The 22,232-nt window shown below is 31.8% G+C and overlaps 1 long non-coding RNA gene and 1 pseudogene across 1 annotated transcript; both read right to left on the minus strand.

Moving 5' to 3' along the window:
• Window positions 1-10,141: 10,141 nt before the first annotated feature.
• Window positions 10,142-12,414, minus strand: LOC128161535 (uncharacterized; annotated as a pseudogene).
• An 8,096-nt stretch (window positions 12,415-20,510) lies between these two features.
• Window positions 20,511-21,686, minus strand: LOC128161536 (uncharacterized). The gene is made up of 3 exons (XR_008240384.1): window positions 21,594-21,686; window positions 20,906-20,961; window positions 20,511-20,734 (listed from the first exon to the last, which is right to left on the minus strand). It is a non-coding gene; the product is annotated as an uncharacterized LOC128161536 (long non-coding RNA).
• Between the last annotated feature and the right edge of the window lie 546 nt (window positions 21,687-22,232).

Below are 22,232 nucleotides of genomic sequence, written 5' to 3' on the forward strand. Positions count from 1 at the left end.
TGAACGTTATTAATGCTTTGTCAAAATTTATTAAACAAATATCAAGTTACACGCAAGCATCATAGGTTAAAATTCGTTGGGGTTTTTTTTCTTTTATTTTTATTTTTATTTTTTTTTTTGGGGGGGGGTTGTTGGTTTGTTTGTTTCTGTTTGTTTTATTGTTGATTTTTTTTTTTGGGGGGGGGGGTGGGGGGAGGTTGTTGGTCAAAATGATATTTTCTTCATTTTGCATTACATGTATTTGTAAACAAATGTACGACTAGGGCTTAGTTTACATTAAAAAGACTTCTTTCGTCTGTATTTCACTTGTAACTTGAATTTCTATTATTTAAATTTTCTTAAATTATTCAAAATACACAAGTAAAACATTTTAAAAATTATCATTTCAAAGGAAATTTTCATTTCAATCGTGTCCAATCCCCTCACATCTTATGTCAACAACAGATGTGTAACCAGTAACTTTCATTTCAATACATGTATATTTCATCATAAAATCTCATCGCTTTCATTTAACAAAGTAACTTGCTTATCATGAAAAAAGCAAATTTGGAAAGTTTTGTGCGATTTAATTTTACCTTTTCCGCCAGTATTTCCCATGTTTTTCCACCGCTTAGTTTTTGTATTCGAGATGAAACTAGTTTTATTAAGAAACCCTGAAATATTTCCAAATATAATGTCATTATAAATCAATTTAAGCTATTTTTGTGTTTAAAGACATATTAATGTCGACAAACTTTCCACATAAACATATACACTCCAAAATACTATTTTACAACGGTCGTTGCGATATGAAATAGAAATTACAAGTTTAGTCTTTGTATTTTTGTAATAAGGATATTTCCACGGTGCAGCATTATATATACCAGAAAGACAAAACAATTAAATCTAAGGATACGTGTATCGTCATCTTGATATTTTGTTTGTAGTTACGTACAGTTGTAAAGGTAACTATTTACTTTTAACATTGAATTATTATTTTTAATTAAAAAAAAAATAGTCATATGAATCTAAAAGTCCTATGAGTGTGTGCATACAAATTGAGTAACGATTTGAGTAATTGATTTAATGAGTTAATTTGTTTGCACTCATCCTTTCAGGTATTGGACTATATTTACACTTTAAAATGTTTAAGTGTCTCTTATATAACACTGTTTGCACAATCTGCTGTTATTCCCACACAGCAACAGCCTGGATCAAGAGTTCAAAGTAGCGCATGAATGGTTATAGAGATTTAAAGCCAAAATTAATAAAGTAATGATAATGTAATGCATTATTTTGTAATGTATTTCGCCCAACCCTGAGGATATGATTCCGGCATGATCCAGTTTAAACAAGTTTGTCAAACTGTCAAATTCTTCAGGAACCTAAAACAAATCACGGACTGCACGAAATGATCATTATGATGTCTGTCTCTTTCCAAATAAGACGACTAAGCTATTCCTTTTATTTAACTGATCACTTCGATGTACATTAACATTGCCATTAACTGGTTAGTTTGGACTACCTTTTATGATTAATAAGATATTAGGAATTCAATTATGGCTAAGAAAACGTTTACTGTGGCGTAAGAGATCTTACTTTAGCACATTCAACGATTAGTTTAAGTTGGTACAGGTAATATTTACATTCACTTTTCTTCCGTTCCTTGGTGTAATAATTTAATAAATGCAGATTAAATTGCATTGATTTGAACTAAATTATATTTACGCATCTTTCTTTAGCATTTTTCAAAGCCTTGCGACCTCAAACCGGATCACGGCCTAATATAATACTTACGCTGATAAACATTACATTCATGTAAATATTTTTAACAGTTAAATTAATTCATTTTATTATACCAAAGGTTATCCTCATCGAATACTCATCGAATACATGTAACAGAATGACAAATATGATTATGTAATATTTGGATTAGTCACACTAAATACTATCTCAATTTTTTTTTAATTTTTCAACACACACATTTTGGACCATTCCTAAACATGCGTTATTTCTTTGCAAAAAAAACAATTTACAAACTGAAATTAAAAAAAAAATGAATCACTTACTGTTACGATGTTTCTTCCGAACTTTTGATGAAAACTGAAAAGCAAAATACGTTTATTCCAGTTCAGACCAGTTACTTCTTTGAATCATTCCAATACTTTCATCATTCTAACTACTGCAATATTCCAACGAAAGGATACTGGATTTAGATAAGTGTATTATATCTACGAGCCTTCTGCGTATTTCCTACGATTAGTGCTTTGACAACGGTATAGATTTTCACAAATATCAAGTGTTTCCAACAGTTATCAATAATTTAAGGAGGAACTCAAATTCAAAATGTCTGAATATTATACTACGCAATATAACAACATCACTCGGTTTAAATCTTAAAAACAAATCATTAGTTTGATTAAAAAAAAAGTGTTTCAAAATTGATATGGGTTTTAATTAAATTTTGGATTAATGGTTTCTAATTGCTAAGATTTTCATAAAAATGTCGTTTCAGTTTACAAAAGGTGTTGTTTGGCTTTTAATTTTTCTTTTCTTTTTTAATACAATAGATAATGATCCAAAACCAATGGTTTGAATATAATTTTTAAAAATATTTAACTGTCAAGTTAGTTGAAATATATGTATTAATCGATATAAAGTGATACCTCGTATGAATTTGCTGGGACGACGCTAAATCGTGTGCAAACATAATTGTATTATTGATTTAAATCTTGTGCAGTATGAGCAAATTATTTAAACAATAAAATGCTTTCTTTGATGATTCATTCGGGATATGAAGGTAGCGACATTGCAGGAAAAATACATAACCCGCATGAATCATCAAAGAAAGCATTTTATTGTTTATATTAACATCTTTCTTTAACTATTTAATAAACTGATTATGAAAAGTTAGTAAAACTCACTAAATTACTGTTAATGTCCAAAAGTACGTTAGCTAAAAGAAACAGCCAAATCGTCTCCTGTGAGACTTTGAGTCTGGAATCGTCATGATTATTTCGTGCGGTCCGGGATTTTACTAAGGTCGCTGTAGGTCAGACCAATCGATAAACAGGGCGTGTCAATTTCAGTCCTGTCGATTTCATTCGCTGTAGATTTCGACCAATCGATAAATTATATAGGGCGTGTAGATTTCAGTCTGTTTCTATAGAGCTATGAATTAACTATAAGTTTCCGTAATAAATAGAGGAAATTATGCTTGGTAGATGTAAATATAAAGTAATAAAACACTAAATAACAGTAAATATTGAAAAAGATGAGTAAGATTTAATAGCATTGCTATTCATCAAATATAGCCACAGATTCGTGAAATTTATATATATATATATAATATTGCTTGATGAATAACAAGAGTTCTCTAAAACAACTCGTACCCTATTATATGGCTATGAGTTTTCCTGGGTTCGACTTCTGAATCGCTAGCATAAACACTACTACCATCCAATTGTAGTTTTATCGGGTTTTCCAGCGTATGTATTGCAGGTGGCACTTAAGTATAAATTTTTCAAACCAATCCTACCAAAAATGCGCATTTTTAGACTCAAATTAAAATTCCACACGAACACATGGGAAAATTTACTTTTTTTAAACAACAAATTATTTACAATTTAGTCGCATAAACACGATCAAGTGCATTCAACACAGCATGAAAGTTTCTTAATTTCGAAGTAACACATGTGCTTAAAAAGCACAAGACCAAGCACAAGACTACAAGCCACGACTTTACATCCACCTCTTTTGACACGACACGCAGTCTGCCATTTAAAAAGTGTTTTTGTCTTATAGAAATAACCCCCTGGCTTGGGAGAAAACATTCCAAATGTGAAGGAGAATTCGGGTATTATTTTGCATAACCTTTTTGACGTCAACCTACGGTGAAATACTGTTGTGACATCTGTGTAGGCGTCCATGTTATAGACACGACATAATTTACAACTGATTTGAGGTGAGCTAGACTTCATTCATTTCAATGATATGCCGTTAACCTTCCATAGAAGAGACTGTCGAGCTTTTGGTTAGAAGACACATCATCTTGTATAGTATTTTAACGTCTAGTAATGTCAAAATATTGGAGGTGTTTACGCCAATCTTTGCATGTAGTATTGGAGCAGAAAGGCGGAATATTGTTCGAATACTAAAGCTAAAATGAAAAATAAGTCACTGTGGCATTTCCTGCAAGACAGATCTGTAATGCGACCAGTGTTATCTAACGTTTATTAAAAAGTTTTTGCTTTTGATTTTGGTATCGCAATTTGCCACTACTTGTAGATGTCTTTAAAATATTTTGTTTTGCTGTCATTATCTGGTCGTCACCGGAAGCACTTTTTTTTTCTTTCGCATTTAATTCGTTTCATATAGAAATGAAATATAAGTAATAATCCTTATATATGTCATGTATCCGATGTTAAATAAAAACAAAAACATTTACATCCGGTGAGATATCTAAAATATCGCAGAAAGCTTTTTTTAAATTAATGTCTTACCCACGAGATCTCAGAAAGTCAAGTGATCAATACACGAAACTTATATAGATAATAGACATTCGATAAAAAAAAAAATGCGTTTAATCGCTTTCATTTTGTCAACCGTCATTTTCGGTCCTCACCGGAAGGGTTCAAATAAATCAAGCTGTTTGAAAGTTTAACTGTTTTTCTTTGATAATTTTTGTAAAATTGATAAACAATAAAGTACAAGTGTCTAATGTTCAAGAAATATCAACTTTTTATTTTTACTGAGCATTATGTTTGTCCGTTTTCTGTCAAGAGACAAAGACAATGACTCCACGAGATCTCAAAAACGGTGATGACTTGAACAACCAAACTCTGTGGGATGAGAGCCCTAAGTATGTATCCGTGTTTACATTATTTTGTTTGAATCGTCGTCACTTCCGGTCGTCACCGGAAGCACTTAATTTTTTTTCCTTATTTTTTTTACATGGAATGAATACCGGTATATCATTACGCGATCTTATATATGTTAAATAAGCAAACATATTCTACTTCCGGTGAGTTATATCAAATATCTTAGGTACCTATCTTTTTTACAAACTTGATACCCGCGAGATTTTAGTCACTGTAAGTGTTTGAGACACGAATTTTCATGAATGAATGACAATTGATTGAAGATGTGTTTAACGGGTTTTATTTTGTCAACCGTCACTTTCGGCACTCACCAGAAGAGTTAAAAAAATTCATGTTTTTAACAAGTTTTAACCGATTGTCTTTGGTGTTTCATCTGGCATGATAAACAGTGATGTAAACTAGGCAAATGTATAAAAAAAAACAGCTTTTATTTTCATTAATTACTTTCGTTCGTCCGTTTCCGGCCTCGAGACAAAAAACCTAGTTTCACTAGGATCTCAGATTTGGCAGAGAGTATTGATATTTCATTGTATCATATAAAACAAATCGGAAGGAAGACCTACTGGTTACTCGTAACGAGATCTAGTTAGATGTAATTTTTATAACAAAGACTTCTTAAAATTTAACGATGAAAAATAGATATACGTATATTTCAGCTAATCATTGTTCTTGGCGACAATCTGATTTTATTTTTTTCTTCAATATATGCAGCGATTACTGCGGAGCTGTACCAAACGTTAGCAAATTCTGTTTAAAACTAACAAGTAACATTATTATAAAATTACTAAAAACATGTTCTTTATTTCCAGAGATTGCTAAAATGTCAATTTATCAGTCATGGTTTTATTAAACAACGTATTATTTTGTAAAATGGAAACTATAAAAAAAATGATAGCAATCTCTCAATTAGTTCTGCAGATGACTGTGAACATAGTTATATATTTTTCCACAAGAACAATTGGTAAGACTCTTACTTTTGAAAAATAAAAGATGTTTTTATACTTTGATGTAAAAATGTATGCATTACGTTTGTATTAGCCAAAATTAAATATGATATGAGAAAATAATAATTTAATCATAATTGTTGATTCAAAATCTGTTACTTCTTTTAATACTGAACATTTAAACATTCAGTACCTTAAGCCCAGATCGATCAAAATGTGTATGGTGAAAAAGCGTGTTCAAATTAAAGTTACATTTTTTTCTTGCATTGCGTTGTCACAAAAAACTGCTTTAAAATATGATTGTCTGGTAATATCTTAAACTAGGTCTCTACTTGTAATTATAATAAAATGATTTTTTCTTATTTCTCTAAACTTTCTCAAAAATTTTCACGATCATAATTATTATTCCACAATATTCAAAGAACTGTGTAGTTTCTGGTATTTTTTTCATGTTTTCTTCCAGATTTATAATTATCGTTTGTTTATCGTGAACTAAAAATCAGTTTAATTATTTTCCTTGATATATAAAAATGTTTTCCCTCTCCTGCTTTCAATGCATTCTACTCTAAATTCAACCACATGCCCGCTTTTAAAGCAGACCTAGGTACATGTATCTCACTAAATGCATTCGATCATACAAGCCCTAATTGTGGGTTTTAAACAACTTGTTAAAATATAATAATAACGAACTTTTGATAAATTACAGTGAAAGAACCGTTTTAAACAAACATCTGTTCAATTATTGATATTTTCTGAACATCAAAAGGTGTCAAAACATAGAGCAACACAAACGAAAAATAAAGACAAAAGAAAAAGTGGGTCCATTTATTTCATTCAAGATGTTCATAGCTAAAACTCTTTAGCAATGAGAAGCATAGTCATTGAAGAATAAGATCAATTGCGGTCTTTTGAAAATAATCGAAGAACTGTTCTTTCATAAGTTCTTGTGTAACTATGTATTTTGCATTTGTTGATTATCACCAAATAATAATCAAAGTACTGAAGTACTGACGGGAGTTGATTTTATCGATTATTATTTATTTTAAAATTAACTATATTTTATTTTGCTTGGCAAGTAGTTTATAATCGGTATTTGAATTACGCACATTTTTTTAATTTGAATTTTCGGACTTTTCCGACAACCCCCTATGAATCGTGTTGTTTAATATTTAAAAATAGAATTGATTCCATCAAATTATGTATCAGTATCGAAATATTTCAAGAATTGTATGGATCAAAGCAATTATGGACTCTAGTCTCGTCCAACCAGATGCTCGACTGTCTCAGTTAATATTCGACAAGCAAGAGATACCAGGTCACGTAATAGCTTGATGACGCGACCTCTAAATATAGAATGACTCTCTGCTTATCGGAGATTTACGGAGACAGCGATGGTTGAACAAGACTATATTGAACTCTGGCGTAGGAATACATACGACTACCAAAAACATCTAAATTGACGTACTATTTAAAATCTATTTTCAAGGTTTTTATAAATACGTTTCATTAGAAAACATTGATTCTAATACATTACATCGAATTTATCGATTATTTTCAAGAACTAAGTCTTGTCAACGGTTGTGTTTTGTGCTTAGGTCCAAACACTGTTTCAGTTTCGGTTTGCCAGAGTAACTGCGTTAGAGAGTTGATTAAAAACAACTTCCAAAAACCACTTAAACATATATTAGCTAATATTTTCAGGAACAACTGAGTACTTTCTTCAATATTTAAGACATTTAACAATCACAGATAAAAATAAATTTTCTAAATGGAATCAATTTTAAATGCAAACAAATAAAAGGCTATATGCCAGAGGTATATATTGGTGTTGTTTCTTTCACGCGTTTAACATAATAATTCATAGTACATTATCTTTAGCATACCCGCGTGTACACCTATTTTAATGGTCATTATAAAGATCAAAATGCAAATTGAAAATAATTTCTCTTATTGAATATTTGAATATTTTGATATCGATTTTCGGGAAAATGCATAGTTTGATATCTTCTCTAATTAAAAATTTACACTAAGTCTTCATAATATTTCTTAAAATGTTTATCAGTATTTTTTTTAAAAAATAAACCTTAAAACAACAAAGAGAATATAGAATGTTTTCGACATATACATGTATAAGACTTGTTGAGTTAGTTTCGTAAGCTCAGGGCGTATAAGGTTGTAGGAAAAATAAAGTTCCACTTTAACTATCTCATGCAATCAGCATGAATACATGTTGCTTATCTGCAATTATAAACATGGGTATTTATCATTGTTTATGCGAAATCTCAGTCAAAATAATGACCGATTAATATCATAGGACAATCATTGACTATTTGTCTATACAGAGTTCTATAATGATATATAATGTTGCATGTAACAGATCACGTATTGCATGTATACAACTTTATAGCACTGATACATGCATGGTTCGCAATCTTACAAATATTAAATTATATGTGCAATTGTTTTAATGTTACACAATGTACTAGCATTCAACAATTAAAACTTTCATTTTTTTTCCTTTCTGAAATCTTGCCTTTAGTGTAAACTACCAAGATGGAAATCAACATTGCTTATTATACCCGCACTTTCTAAAGAAAGTTCGGGTATATTGTTGTTACCCTGTTCCGTCCATCCGTCCGTCTGTCCGTCTGGCCGTCCGTCCGTCTGTCACGTTTTACTTTCTCAAACCGCTCTTACATCTTATAAACCAGCAAACTGAACTCTTGAAGTTTGATTTGGGGTATCATGTTGTTTTGTAAAAAGGTTTCAAAAATTCTCTGTTAGTCCTGGGGGTCAAATAATTGGTAAAAAAAATGACGTTTTTTCAAAAAACATTTTCCTCGAACTTCTCCTACATTTTCAACAGTAGACAAATCATCTCTTGGAATATGTTTTAGGGCATCTTATAGATGCGCAATAAGGTTTCGTAAATTTCAATTTTGTTCTGGGGGTCATTTAATGGCTGAAAAATGACTTTAAAAAAACTTCATCCAGGGAGTCAAATAGTAGCAGAAAATTGACGTTTATCACTAAAAAAAAATAGATCCAAGAACTCCTCGTATGATTTAATGGATAGACATTTCATATCTTGGGATATGATAGGGAATGTTTTATAGATGTGCGGTATACTGGCCAGTGAAATAAGGAAACTTTTGGATACTTTTGTAAATGCGTCTTTATTTACAAAACATGTAAGACGATAGACGTACATGTAAGACGATTTACTACAAAAAATAGAGAAAAAGTATTTTAAATAAACTAATTAAAAAACACACACATAGTAATTCATTCTAGCAAATATATGTTAACAATGATGAAATGTATGACTATCAGATATATCAGTACAATCTAATTCAATTAATCATAATAAGATATGCATGTAGATATATAAAACTGAAGTGTCCTAGCAAAGTTTGGCGACAGAAAAATGTAAACAAAGAGGCATAACTCTTGACAACTCAATGATATTATGCATGTAGCAAATGGAGTTACCTCCCGTAATAAATCAATTATAAACCTAACATAATCCAGCGAAGTTGCCAGCAAAGTTGCACACATGCCTCATAATTACATATAAGTACCTCCATACAGCTTTATCAATGTATTATTAATAATGACCTTGAAATATCCATGCATATGCATAAATAGTAAATTTATCCCTACTTTTAAAGTATAAAAATTACCAAATGTACCGTAATAAAATTCTACTGTATATTGTACATATGCATTGGAAAACATTCCAACAGTATACCCCTTATAACACTCACCCATTAAGTAGTTTCCTCCAGTGAAAAGTACATTCAGTACAAAGTGATCTTAGACATGAGCCCACCTCACAATATAAGTTTTAAAATCTCTAGACACAAAAATATTGAGCTCAAAAACTGATGACATCACAGCATAGATATGACTAATTGCAGTATTGGTGGTAACATGCATTAGGTTTTAAACAATTAAATTTCATCCAGGGGGTCAAATAGTAGCAGAAAATTGACGTTTATCACTCAAAAAAAATTACAGATCCTAGAACTCCTCTTATGATTTAATGGATAGACACATCATATCTTAAGATATGACAGGGACTGTTCTATAGATATGCATTACGGTTTTGAAGAAAAAAAAATAACGTCACTTCCTTCCTTAAGATAATGCAGTAAAAATCAAAGTACTGAAAGTACTGAAAGACGTTGGCGTGAAAAGTTGGGTTGCTTTATCAAGATGCTACTGTTGTCTGATTTCTTTAGGTATGGTAAAACAACAAAATGAAATCAAGAGGCAAATGTTTATTGAACACATAGCTAGGTTTGATAAAAGATGAAGAACTTTTAAATCACAATACAGAATCTTGTATATTTGAGAGTATATCAGTTTGGAAAATAGAGATAAACAAAATAATGGAAGTTTATGTATTATGAGATATATATAAAGAATAATTAACAATATAATGATTTACACAAAGGTTTTTTATTTTGGTTATGTTATTAGAGTGGATTGGGAGAATTAGTTTTTCTAAGATGAACTGAATGTCAACTGGTATATTGACAATGGCAATGAAAATTTGGCACAAATTATTTGGCAGTATGTTCTTTTCATATTTAGAACATGTACACATTTCAAAGAAAGAAATGGATGAATTGTAAAATGGCATGCAGAGATTATAGTCTGTAGCGTATTTCGTGATCAAGTTGCAATACATTTCACTTATCTTTCAGCAAGATAATTATTGCTTAGATTTTGTGCTGTGTATGTAAACTATAACTAAACTACTAGAATATGCATCAAGTAAGGGTAGTATCAGAAACAAAAAAAGTAAAGTATAAACAAACATGTTCTATATATAAACACACTATATATCTATGTCAAAGAAATAACCATATGTGAATGTCTCTTATAGACTGAACAATTGAGTTATATGGTTATGAAGATGAAAACAACAAAAATACAACTAAAACTAACAATATGCATCAAGTAAGAGTATTACTAAAATGGGAAAAGTAAAGTAAAAACCAACATAATTAACAGAAATCAATCTGTATATCCCAAATGAAGATTGGATGAAAGGGTCATATGGTTTTTTGAAACAAAAACAATAAAAGTAGACTAACTATCAAAGTTAACAAAATTAATTAACTTGTATAACCACTGTGTGCATGCAAAGTTAGAAAAGCATGTACCGGTATTTCTGTAAACAGTTGCTGTTTGCATTTGCTCATTAAATATTTACAACCAGAAATTAAACTAGATCTATATACAGTTATGGCATTTCAGAAAAGGTAAAAATAAGGTAAGTGAAATATTACAAATTTAATAAACCTGTTTGCAAATGTCAATTTGAAGAGATGTCATGATAGCTAATCAATAATCATACTGACTTTTTTTATAGTAATTTAACAGTTCTTACAAAAAGTATTTATTTTGATATGGTTCGAATGTAGGAATGTTGGCAAGTGTTTATAACAATTCAAAGGAAATGACTGTTGTGCCGTTGATGACAAGCTTCACAGGGAAGAGAAGTTTGTCAACAATCATATTTTCTAGCTGTTGTAAGTTGAATGTTCCGGCTTCTTCCACATATCTTTGAACTTGGGCACGAACCATGTCCAGATCCACAATAAAGTCTTTATATATGTCATCTTCCTTGACACACATTTCACAGTGGGTGTCCGTCATTGACAGAGCTTCGACATTTCCGGTTACAACCATATCTTTAGGTTGTACAGCCTGAAACAATGAAGTATTCATTCGTTATTATACATTATATGCATAGCTGATATTTGTTGGCATGATTAAAGTACATTATTTTTTTTCCAATCTTGTGTAAATTTACAATAAACTAGTACTATGCTTGGATTTTGAATACATGTAAATGCAGTTGAATGTATCAAGCTGTTGTTACCTTGATGGTGGTGTTTCTTGTGGAGTTGAGACTCTTCTTTCTGAGCCATTCAGATACAAGACAATGAGTAACTTCAATGTATTGCCCTATCTTCACTCAGCTCTCTCCAAAGAGTTAGTTCCATTGTCTGTCCATTCTCTTCTAAGGTCAATGCTCTAATCTTAGTGTCCTTCTGGGCAACTTTCACTGTTTTGATTGCTTCATCCTGCAAAGAAAATCAATTGAAAAGTAAACTATAGGGGTATAATTCAATACAAGTACAATTGTGTTTAATTTCATTTGATTATGAATTATAATTTTAGATGATTTTTAACTTTAATATCAAGTTGAGTTACGTACACGAATAATTTGCCCTTGAACAGTCAGGTTTTCTCTAACAGGCGATGACATTGCATCCTTCAAGGTTTTTGTAGGTGATGGTGGCATGATTATGGTAACTGCTTTAAAGATTCTGGCACTTGTACAGCTGGTCCTGCCATAATTTTTGATTGTTTGGACAGTACAAGTCGACTTCCTTACACAATGAAATTTCTTATTTGTAGGGTCCTTCCGTCTTTGATAGTTGGCATTTTTGCTTCATCACTAAGAGTGACAAGCATGGCCTCAGTTCCATCAGCAACACTAAAGTTCAAGATAGAACCCTTTTCTCCATTTGCATTGGTAAAGGTGGCCAGGTTTGATGGCTGTTGCTTTAACCAAAGCATTGGGATATGGACGGGAATCTCCTGACTTCATTTTTTGCAACTCTGCCAAAGTTTTGTGCAGCATCTGAAATACAGAAATAAATTAAGAGTCTTGAAGAATGTCTATAGATACTTAATATAATGGTCTTGTACGATGGTAATAGATTTACAATGTTGAGTATCTTAATATTGCAGACAATTGATTATTATTGTTTTATATTTTGAACTCATTATGCATATTTGTAAGAGGTGAGATTGGTTTAATTATTATGTGGTTTTTTTTAGCTGAAATGCAGTAACGCGTAATATAATAAGTTTTTAAAATGGCAAATACACAACAATGGGTTTATGGTCTGAATAATATGATTCCAGAGTAGCACATGAAATTTCAGCAGAACTATTTAAGTTGGTATATACATGATCTAAACAACTTCCATAGTCAGTTGTAGAACTATGCATTATTTGTCTGATATTTAAATGTTTCAAATTTGAAGAGAGATCTCTTTGGGTAAAATAATCTATGTTTGTATCACCCATAATAAGAAAAGGTTGACTAGTATCTAATAAGTTCAAGACTGAAACCAGAAAACAACAAATATTGGTGATGGTGGCAAACTTTGGGGGACAATATATGAAAACAATTTGAACAAGGTCACTGTTTTTCATAAGTGTTGCCTTTACTGTTTGAATGCCATTTAAAACTGCTTTTGACACATTGATCAGTGGATATTTGGAGTAAATAACTGAACCATAAAATGGCCGCATTGTATGAGAGGATTCTTCTTCATCAAAACGATAAATATGAAAACCTGGTAACAAATAATTTTCACTGTTGTCACTTGCTTTTAATCTGCTTTCTGTAACAGCTACAATATCGCTTGACAGAATGTTTTTTTCCGACAATAAGTCACTTATGTGCAAATGCAACGACCTGCTGTTGTGATATATAATTTTCAAATCTGAGGTTATGTTTTCAAGAATAGGCAGGCAGGTCCACAATGCTGCATGATTTCTCATACGTTCCATTTCACAAACAACATTTCCTGAAACTCCTATTTTTTCTTCATTTAGAGACAAAATTTGCAAATCTTGCAGTTTTCGGACTCTACTTAGACCGACATAATGAATGTGATCTAATTTCCTTTTTCCTAAATCTAGCACAACATTATTTAATGTAGAACCCTGTGCTTTGTGTATTGTTTTTGCACATGCTAGTCGCAGTGGAAACTGTCTTCTTGTGACATGACAGGATTTGTGTCTCCCGACTGTGAACTTTTTAGTCACTTCAAGAATGGGTGTCCAATCTTTAGAGATATCTTCAGAATACAGATTACAGTATTTTTGTCGTGCAGAAAATCCTATTACTGGGTCATCAAATAATACCCATACAATACTGCACCTGTTTGAACCTATTACTCTGTAATCTAATTTCTTCACTATGCATGGACTTCCATTTGTTAACCCATCTTGGACATTGATATTGATGCAAACCTCAGCAGGTAAATCGGTCACCAATTGCAATTTTTTAAATAGTCCCATGGTTTTAGATGGATCATCAGATACTTGAAGGAGTATTGCATTTTTTATTTCAGAGGACACATCTCCAGTAACAGCATCAAGTGCCGTCACAATACATTTGTCATTTGAATCTGCTTTTTCATATGCTTGACTATTATGAAAATTTACCTTGACATTGGTTGTAAACAAGTGTGGAATTGAATTTAAATTTTGGATTTGTTCTGTGCAGATTCTCGTTCTCAGCACGTTTATATCATTGTCATTGTGCTTTCCTTCTCTTAGTCTATTTAGTAATTCAGCAAAGTTTTTATCTTCTTTTTGCCTCATAATTTCTGTTAATTCAAAGACTCGAAACAAATCAGTCCATAAATTTGTTGCTAATGGTCCATAACCTTCAGTGAGATTTTCAAATATCCAGCCATCAAATACAGGTTTAAGCTGGAATAAATCACCAATAGCTATGATGCTAATACCTCCAAATGGAACACCTTTTGCAAAAATCTCTTGCAGCCTTAAATTAATGTAATTGAACATTTTATTTCCTACCATCGAAACTTCATCAATAAAGACAATTTTCAAGCTGCGAAACTTAACTCTCATATTGTCAAGTTGCTGTACATCAAGAGGTTTGTACTTCAAATTTTGGTTTGCTGGAATGCAGAAAAGAGAATGTATAGTTTGCCCTCCTATGTTGTATGCAGCTTTACCTGTTGGTGCACATAACACCGCCTTAACCTCATCACATTTCTCTGCTACACGTTTGGCATAATAACGAACAATTGCCTGAAATAGGCAGGTTGTTAACAAACTTTTTCCCACACCAGCACCACCTGTTAAGAAGCAATGAATTGGTAGATCATTTGTTTTAATCTTATGAAGTATGTGGTAAAAAAATATTTTCTGATTTTGATTTAAACTTCTTGCAAGGAGTTTATATTCCTTATCACTCAGCATGTTTACTGATATATCATCAGTCTCCACTTGTTTTCTGGCTATGCCTAAATCAAAACCTAAGTCATACTCCATCTGTGCAAATTTTGGGTTAAAACAACCATGATCTAAGCACAAGTTTTCATCTTCTTGAAAGTCAATTTCTTCATTATGTTGTACTTCTGCAGCAACAATATGATCAACATCACTCAATAAATCATTCATATTGTTTTCAACAACGTCAACTATACCCCTGTCTGCTTCATAAGGCAATTTGTTTTTCTTTATTTTTTCCTGTTGCTGATTAAAATGTGATTCAAAAGAGGTATGATTTCCAATTAGATCATTTTCTTCATTTCTCCATTGATAAAACAACATGAGTTGTTCTCGGAAATAGTTTTCTGAATCTTGTTCCTTGTTGTATCGAACATATCTGATAACTTTTTGAGTTTTCCTTAGTTTCAAAATAGAACCATCTTTCATATGGTATTCTTTTTGACTATTTGAATTGTCTTCATCACTAATTGACACATCACTATTGTCTTCATTCATTTCCTCATATTCATCCTCTGGTAACAACTCTTCAATATTGTTCTGTTTTTTGTCTTTAGGAGGTGGCACAACATCAAATTTCGACACAAAATCAGCTAAGCAATAGTTCTGCAGAACACCTGGCCTTCTTTTATAACGTTTTATCCAGTTGTCTGACTCAATATTTGTTGAATTTTCTGGCATATCTTGAAGAACTTCAAGAGACTTCAATAAAAATGTGCGATTTTCTGGATCACATGTATTTATAAATACAACATTTCTACTACTTGATCGTAATGGCATTTGCAAAAGCAAATATGCTGCCTCTTGAGCACATATTTCTACATGTGTGAGGAATTTGTTTCCAATTTGTCTTATTTGCTGCTTTAAAGATAAATTTCCCTTCCTTGCCTCTTCACAAGCATCATGAAGTAAATTAGACATTCCTCTCTGGGACTTCGAAATATACGACACAATATATGCTGCACAAGCATATGCATCAAGAATGAACTGCACATCTATGTTAGCTTCCCATGACCTCAACAATATCTGATTGTATGGGTTTATTCTTATTTCTGCAATGCTGCGACGCAAAAATACCTTCGGAGACATTAAAGAAGACCGTATTGCCAAAATGTAATCTTCCTTTGTCAAATTTATCATTGCCAAAAATTCATCAAAACTAATTGCATTGCACAATTTAGAATCATTGAGCAGTTCACATACTTTCCTGTAATTTTGCTGTACATCTGCATTCTGTTCAAATTTGTCCTCCTCCAATGGTTCTAAAATGATGGTTTCTGGCATTGGAGGCAAAGGAAAATTAAAACGACAAATATTCTTTCCTGCTTTCTTGCATGTTCTAGCATGCCTATGTGTTTGATAATTGACAAGTTCCGCAATATTTTCATTTTTGAAACAAGTGGAATGCTCATCAATAAAGTTTTGAATCTCTTCATTAGTTGACTTTCCATACACAGGTGCATTTTCTATCCAAAGAAGCAAATGGATGTGTGGAGATCCCCTTTGCTGAAACTCAACACGAAAGAAATGGTCAACAATTTTTCCTAAAGGACTGCAGTCACCTTTCAAAATTTTGGACATAAATATCTGAAACCTATGGCTAAAATATCTCGAACAAGTTACTGGATCTCTTTTAATGAGTTCACATTTCTCGATCCAAGTCAATTCATCAACATCTGACTCAGTTAGTTCTGCATTGTTCAAACTTTTGCTCAATATCTGAATCAAATTTTTCCATTTTGTTTCTGCAGCTGAGAAAGAACAAAACCATGTTGGAATACCAAGCTGTCTTATCATTGCAAAAACATCTCTTTTTGCACTTTCCCAATATGCTGGTGATCCTCTTAATGTTCTCAAGACTCTATACCCTTCATTTAATTTAACAATGTTATCAAACGAAGTAGGATTCAAAACATGACCAGCTGTTATTTTTTTGCCTTCGCTTTTGCACTTTCGAATTGCAAGTGTCACTTTGTCCTGAATTTGCTTTATCTGTAATTTTTTTAACTTGAAAAAAAGGTTTGGCATTGAACATGCTGCTCGGCGATCTTGGGATCTTAACTCCCATTTGCAAATTGAACTGTAAGTAACTGGCACCGTACGATTTTTGTTAGACATTCTTCTCTGACCACAGTATATAGTTGGAAATGCTAAATATTCTGCATCTGGATCTTGATACAACCCAAGAGGTGTTTGGTTTTCACCTGGTGCAAATGACATTGTCTTATTTAATGATCTTACATCTGCAGGATGCAGCAACGTGTCTGTATTTCCAGTAAGTCTACTTTCAAAATTTGGATCTTCTGTCCATTCATCAACATCATCTTCATCTTGCAAAGAACTGGTCTCATTTTTCAATTCATTTGTATAAGATGTGTTCTCACAACTCGTAGCATTTTCACCTGATTTTTGCTCAGTAGCATAAAACTCTCTCTGTTCTTGTAAAATGACCCAGTTTTCTCTTATTGATATCCCTTCATTTCGAAACAATTCACTGTTTTCTAAAAGCCACTTGAGTGCATTCATACATTTGTTTGGTCGTATAGCCTCATACAAAACATGGTGCTTATAACTCAACTTTCTTTTTAATTTCACTTGAATTGTTTTAGTTTCAGCTAACGTCCGTGGTAAAGATTTGACAGTAGTGTTGACATCTGAAGGAACATTAACAACATTCCCACGTAAACTCTTTTGTCCTCCTCTTGGTTTTTCCATCAACTGCATAAATGGAATTCTTGGACTAATGAGACGCTCTTCCATTTCAGTAATATTTAATTCGGGAGGTTTCGGGGGAAATTCTAATCCATTCACAACTGCTAAAGCTGGTATTTTACCAAGTTTTAAGTACTTCTTACAAGTATGACAAATCCATTCTGTATCTTTTGCACTTTTGATACCTTGCAAACATTTGTGTGCTATATCTAATGTATACAGAAACTGAGCCTTAGAAACACCATCCCTAAACCAAGTTTGTGTACAGAAAGAGCAAACAAATAATGGACCTTCCTTTACGAATTGTTTAAAATTCATTACTGCAATTTCCTCAGTTTGTTCAAGTCCTTCCCTTAAAGGGGTCACATTAGAACAACTTGAAACATCATTTTCAATCTGGCAATCTGAATTGCTACTTATTTCCCCAACTTCTGGTAAATTTAAACTATCAACATAGTTTTCAATAACAACATTTTGGGTTCCTCTCTTATTCCAAACATCATTATCCATTTTTTCAGTTTTCCCTTTTTTTCTTAATGAATGATCTTGACATTTAGGATTTCTATTCTCATTATGTTCTGACCAACATCGTTTCCTCGACTGTGTTCTATTTTCTCCTAATGACAAGTCACTTTCACTGCAAATGCGTGTTACAGGTTTTCTTGGTTTGTTGGAAAGAGTCTTAAAACAGAAGGCATTGATTTCATACTGCACATTATCCAAACTAATGCAAGACAAAGACATACACAGATGTCGTAGAAAATTGCAAAGAGCTTGAAAACAGTTGTGTATTGTCATAGTACACTTTCCATCAGGGTTGCAAAGCCCATCATTTCCTCTATTATGAGCATCAAACACAAAAAATCTGTCACCTCTTTGTTTCAAAGCTATTGCTGATGAATGAAAAATCAGAATACAAGCATCAGTTTGTGCCATGTTGCCAAAATAAGTCTGTCTGACAAATGATGAAATATATTTATTTCTAAATTCAATGTGATTTGGTAGTTCAGAAGCTAATAAAAATGAGTTTGATTTAATGATTAAATGATACAAAACATCTCCAGTCTCCAAAACTGAATGTAGATCATGTTTTGTGAAAGATGCGTTTTCGTAAAAATGACAAAATAATAGAAACATAAAACTGTTTGTCACTCATTGTTTTCCCCTTGAACTGATTGGGAAGATTTCCGCACATTGAGAATGATCTGCTTGTACAGTTAGTTGTTGTCTTTCCACACTTAAATTTTGTTGTTCGGTCATATTTTAAGAACTGAAATATCAAGTTATCTAAATACTCTGGCTTGAAACTATAATTAATTAAACATATTTTTTTGGACACTCATTGTAGCTCATAATATATGTATTTCTACTTTGAAATTCTAAATCAACTAAACTTTTGAAGTCTACGAGTATCAATTAAAGCAGCTTCTTTCGGTTAGTATTTTACGTTCAATACAATGAAAGTGCATACATGTATTAATAAATTTGATTGTCAAATTGTCGCACTAGAGATGTGTTATGCATGAAATACATAAAGTAGTGTCTCTTCTACTTGGATTCTCAATCTAACTCTCACACAAATTTATCAAATCCAAATGCTATTGTATATGTACTGTCTGTACACAAAAATCTTGTTTTTGTTCAAATGATAACCTTCTGAAGTTCTAATTTCAATCAATATATGTATTCAGTTCTTTATATGCTCATAAACCTTCATTCATATTCGTTCCAATTCACATTTTGCTTGAAGTAAGTTGCTCATATTGTTCTCAAATTATGATAATGTCAGCAAGTTTCTCATTCTGTACTTAGTGCCAGTTTGTGCTCAAAGGAAGTCTCAAAATGATCTCATTTTTCTCTATGAAGTTTCTCATTTTGTTCTCAAATTCTCAAGTTTGTCTCAATGAAAGTTTCTCATTTTGTTTTCAAATTGATAAGTTGATGTCAATTTTCTCAATAAGTTCTCATATTGTTCTCAAAATCTCAAGTTTACCAACATCTCAGCTATGTTGTCCTTAAAAAAATAGCGATATTTATCACATGAAATGTTAGCCTTTGAACAATCTTGGTATTCTACTCCAAAAAATTGTTAAACAAAGTGATATTTTATCGATTATACAAATTAAATAATTTGTTATCGCATGAGCAATTTTTGAGTCTCTTGGGAATACCCTGTCACGTGATACTGCTAAAAATAGATGAACCAGGAATAATACGAAAAAATGCAAAGTGCAAGGGCATAACATAAACAAATTTAGTTATTTCTGTTTCTAACTTGTAAAATGAACCTTCAAAATTTCGAAAAGTGCTGGGAGCTTAAAATATTCAAGTAAGAACAATTATTAAATTCAATGTAAACAGTGTATGAACAGCAATTTACAGGGATTTCCCGCAATTAACGCTTATTTATATCAAATGCGTAGCGATTTCATACAGCTCCCAGCACTTTTTGATATAATGGGGATACAATGGTAAGACATGGAAATTTTCAATATATTTGATCAAGTGTATGCCCTTGCACTACTGCATTTTATCTGACCCATTTCACTTTCAGCGTCATTTGCGTGAAATTCAAACGCAATACTGACTAAGATCATGATTTTAATTTTCATTCTTAAAATAATTAAACGCTGTGAATTTCACTAAAATAATGTTAAAATGTTGTTTCTGTTCACACCAATCATCATTACAAAATTGTTGAAATTGGAAGAAAATAATTTCATCAGTTGCCTCTATTTGGGGGGGGGGGGGGGGGTGGGGGTGTAAGTGATGAGTTTGTAATTTACACATTTATGTTTCATAATGATTTATGTTACTATGCTGGTGAATAAATTCTTTTAATGTATAATCAGGTTTACTTGTATTATAATTGATATTTTAGTACTAATTAAAGAAAGCAAGAAGAAACAATATATCAATATAACCAAGAATTTATTTTAATAATCAACTTTACAAATACTATAGAGATTGATTTTCTGTGACAAACTGTTCAAGAAGACTAGTGTTTTCTGATTTTTAGTATTTTTCAGTCATAATGTGGAATTTATGGAAATTGACAATTCTTCTTGCACACTACATGTTCTTCTCTTCTGTCTTTTTGATATTAGGAGGTAGTCCAGTTGATCAGAAAACCAATACCTGAAATGATGAATATATATCAATTCCAAATTTCATTTCAATAGATTAGATATCAATGCAAATTATTATAATAGGTTACATTAGTATCATTATCAAAATGATATTTAAAAACAACAAACTACACATGAAGTTGAAGTTAGTGAGTAAAAGAAATATTTATATAGTACCTACTTTTTATCAACATCCCAACAAGTGTTTTCAGTGGACCATCTACTGCCTAAGTAACCCTGAAAATGAATAATGTGTCATAAATAGCTAGCTATTGTGTTAAAGATAACATGAAAATGAAACAATACTCTATTATAGGGCATATTAATGGCGGTTTCAATGTCAGTGATATTACAACAGGCATAATCAAATGTTTATTCTCTAAAATGTGTGGAAATTCAGTTTGAACACACTTTAATTTTGTCTTAAATAAAATTAATTAGATCTTCATAAAAGAAAACTGAATAAAATAACACATTTCGATTTACTTAAACAACATTACAATCTTGTCTATAATCATTCCAGATCCTCACAGTAATCTTTGTAGTGCTAGCACATACAGTGTTTGGCCATGGACTTTTTATTGTGTACTTTGAACATGGAGGAAATGCGATCTAATATTATCGCGATATGAGACCAGTAAAAAGCTACAATGAGCCTCAATGCTCTTTATGATCAAAACTAGCGAAATGCAGAACAATTACTTTGCCTGACTGAGTCACCAAACTGATGTTTGAACACAATATTACATGAAAAACAAATGTAAACAAGTAAACAAAATCGAAGCCGAGGAATTTCACTTCGTTTCCGTTCCATCCAACAATATTAGGTAAATAAAACAATATCTATGGGAAGTACAGATAAATCATACCTTGTTCAGTTGAATCCTATGCCGATTTTTGTCCACGCTGGTTGTAAACGAGTTAAATTCCGAGATATATCACTGAAGTCCACATGTTTATTCCGATCACAGCTGCAAGCGCCGATGTGAAGTAGTCAACCTCGACACGTCATCAGACGACTTAGGAATTTCATGATTTCGCGAGATATAAAGAATAGTTTATGATTTTATTTCAGTACACCTTTCTTGAACCATTCAAACCCAATCATTAATCATATTCATTTTGGTAGATGTTTGTTAATTACCGAAATACCCATATCTCGTAAAATCTCATGAATAAGGGGCGGGGCTTATGCAAAGTTTTCTAAATCACACGTGGTAGAATTCTTAGACCTTCCTTAACATAGCTGAGATATATATATATATTGAACAATTGTTCAAAAAGTTCTGATTTTCTTCTCAAGAATCAAGATAGTCTTAATTTTAATAATCAATTACAAAACATCTTAGCACCAATAATTTTTTTCAATAAATTTTTATGATTTATTTATTTGAAATTAATGATATACACGTAATATCAAATGAAAAGTTAATGAAGTTTCCAAAACAAATTACAGATTATACTATGGCGAACGAACCCGATACCAATATCGTCGACAGATAGCGTGG

The sequence above is a fragment of the Crassostrea angulata genome, chromosome 8 (assembly GCF_025612915.1).
Source record: "Crassostrea angulata isolate pt1a10 chromosome 8, ASM2561291v2, whole genome shotgun sequence".
NCBI classification, from domain to species: Eukaryota; Metazoa; Mollusca; class Bivalvia; order Ostreida; family Ostreidae; genus Magallana; species Magallana angulata.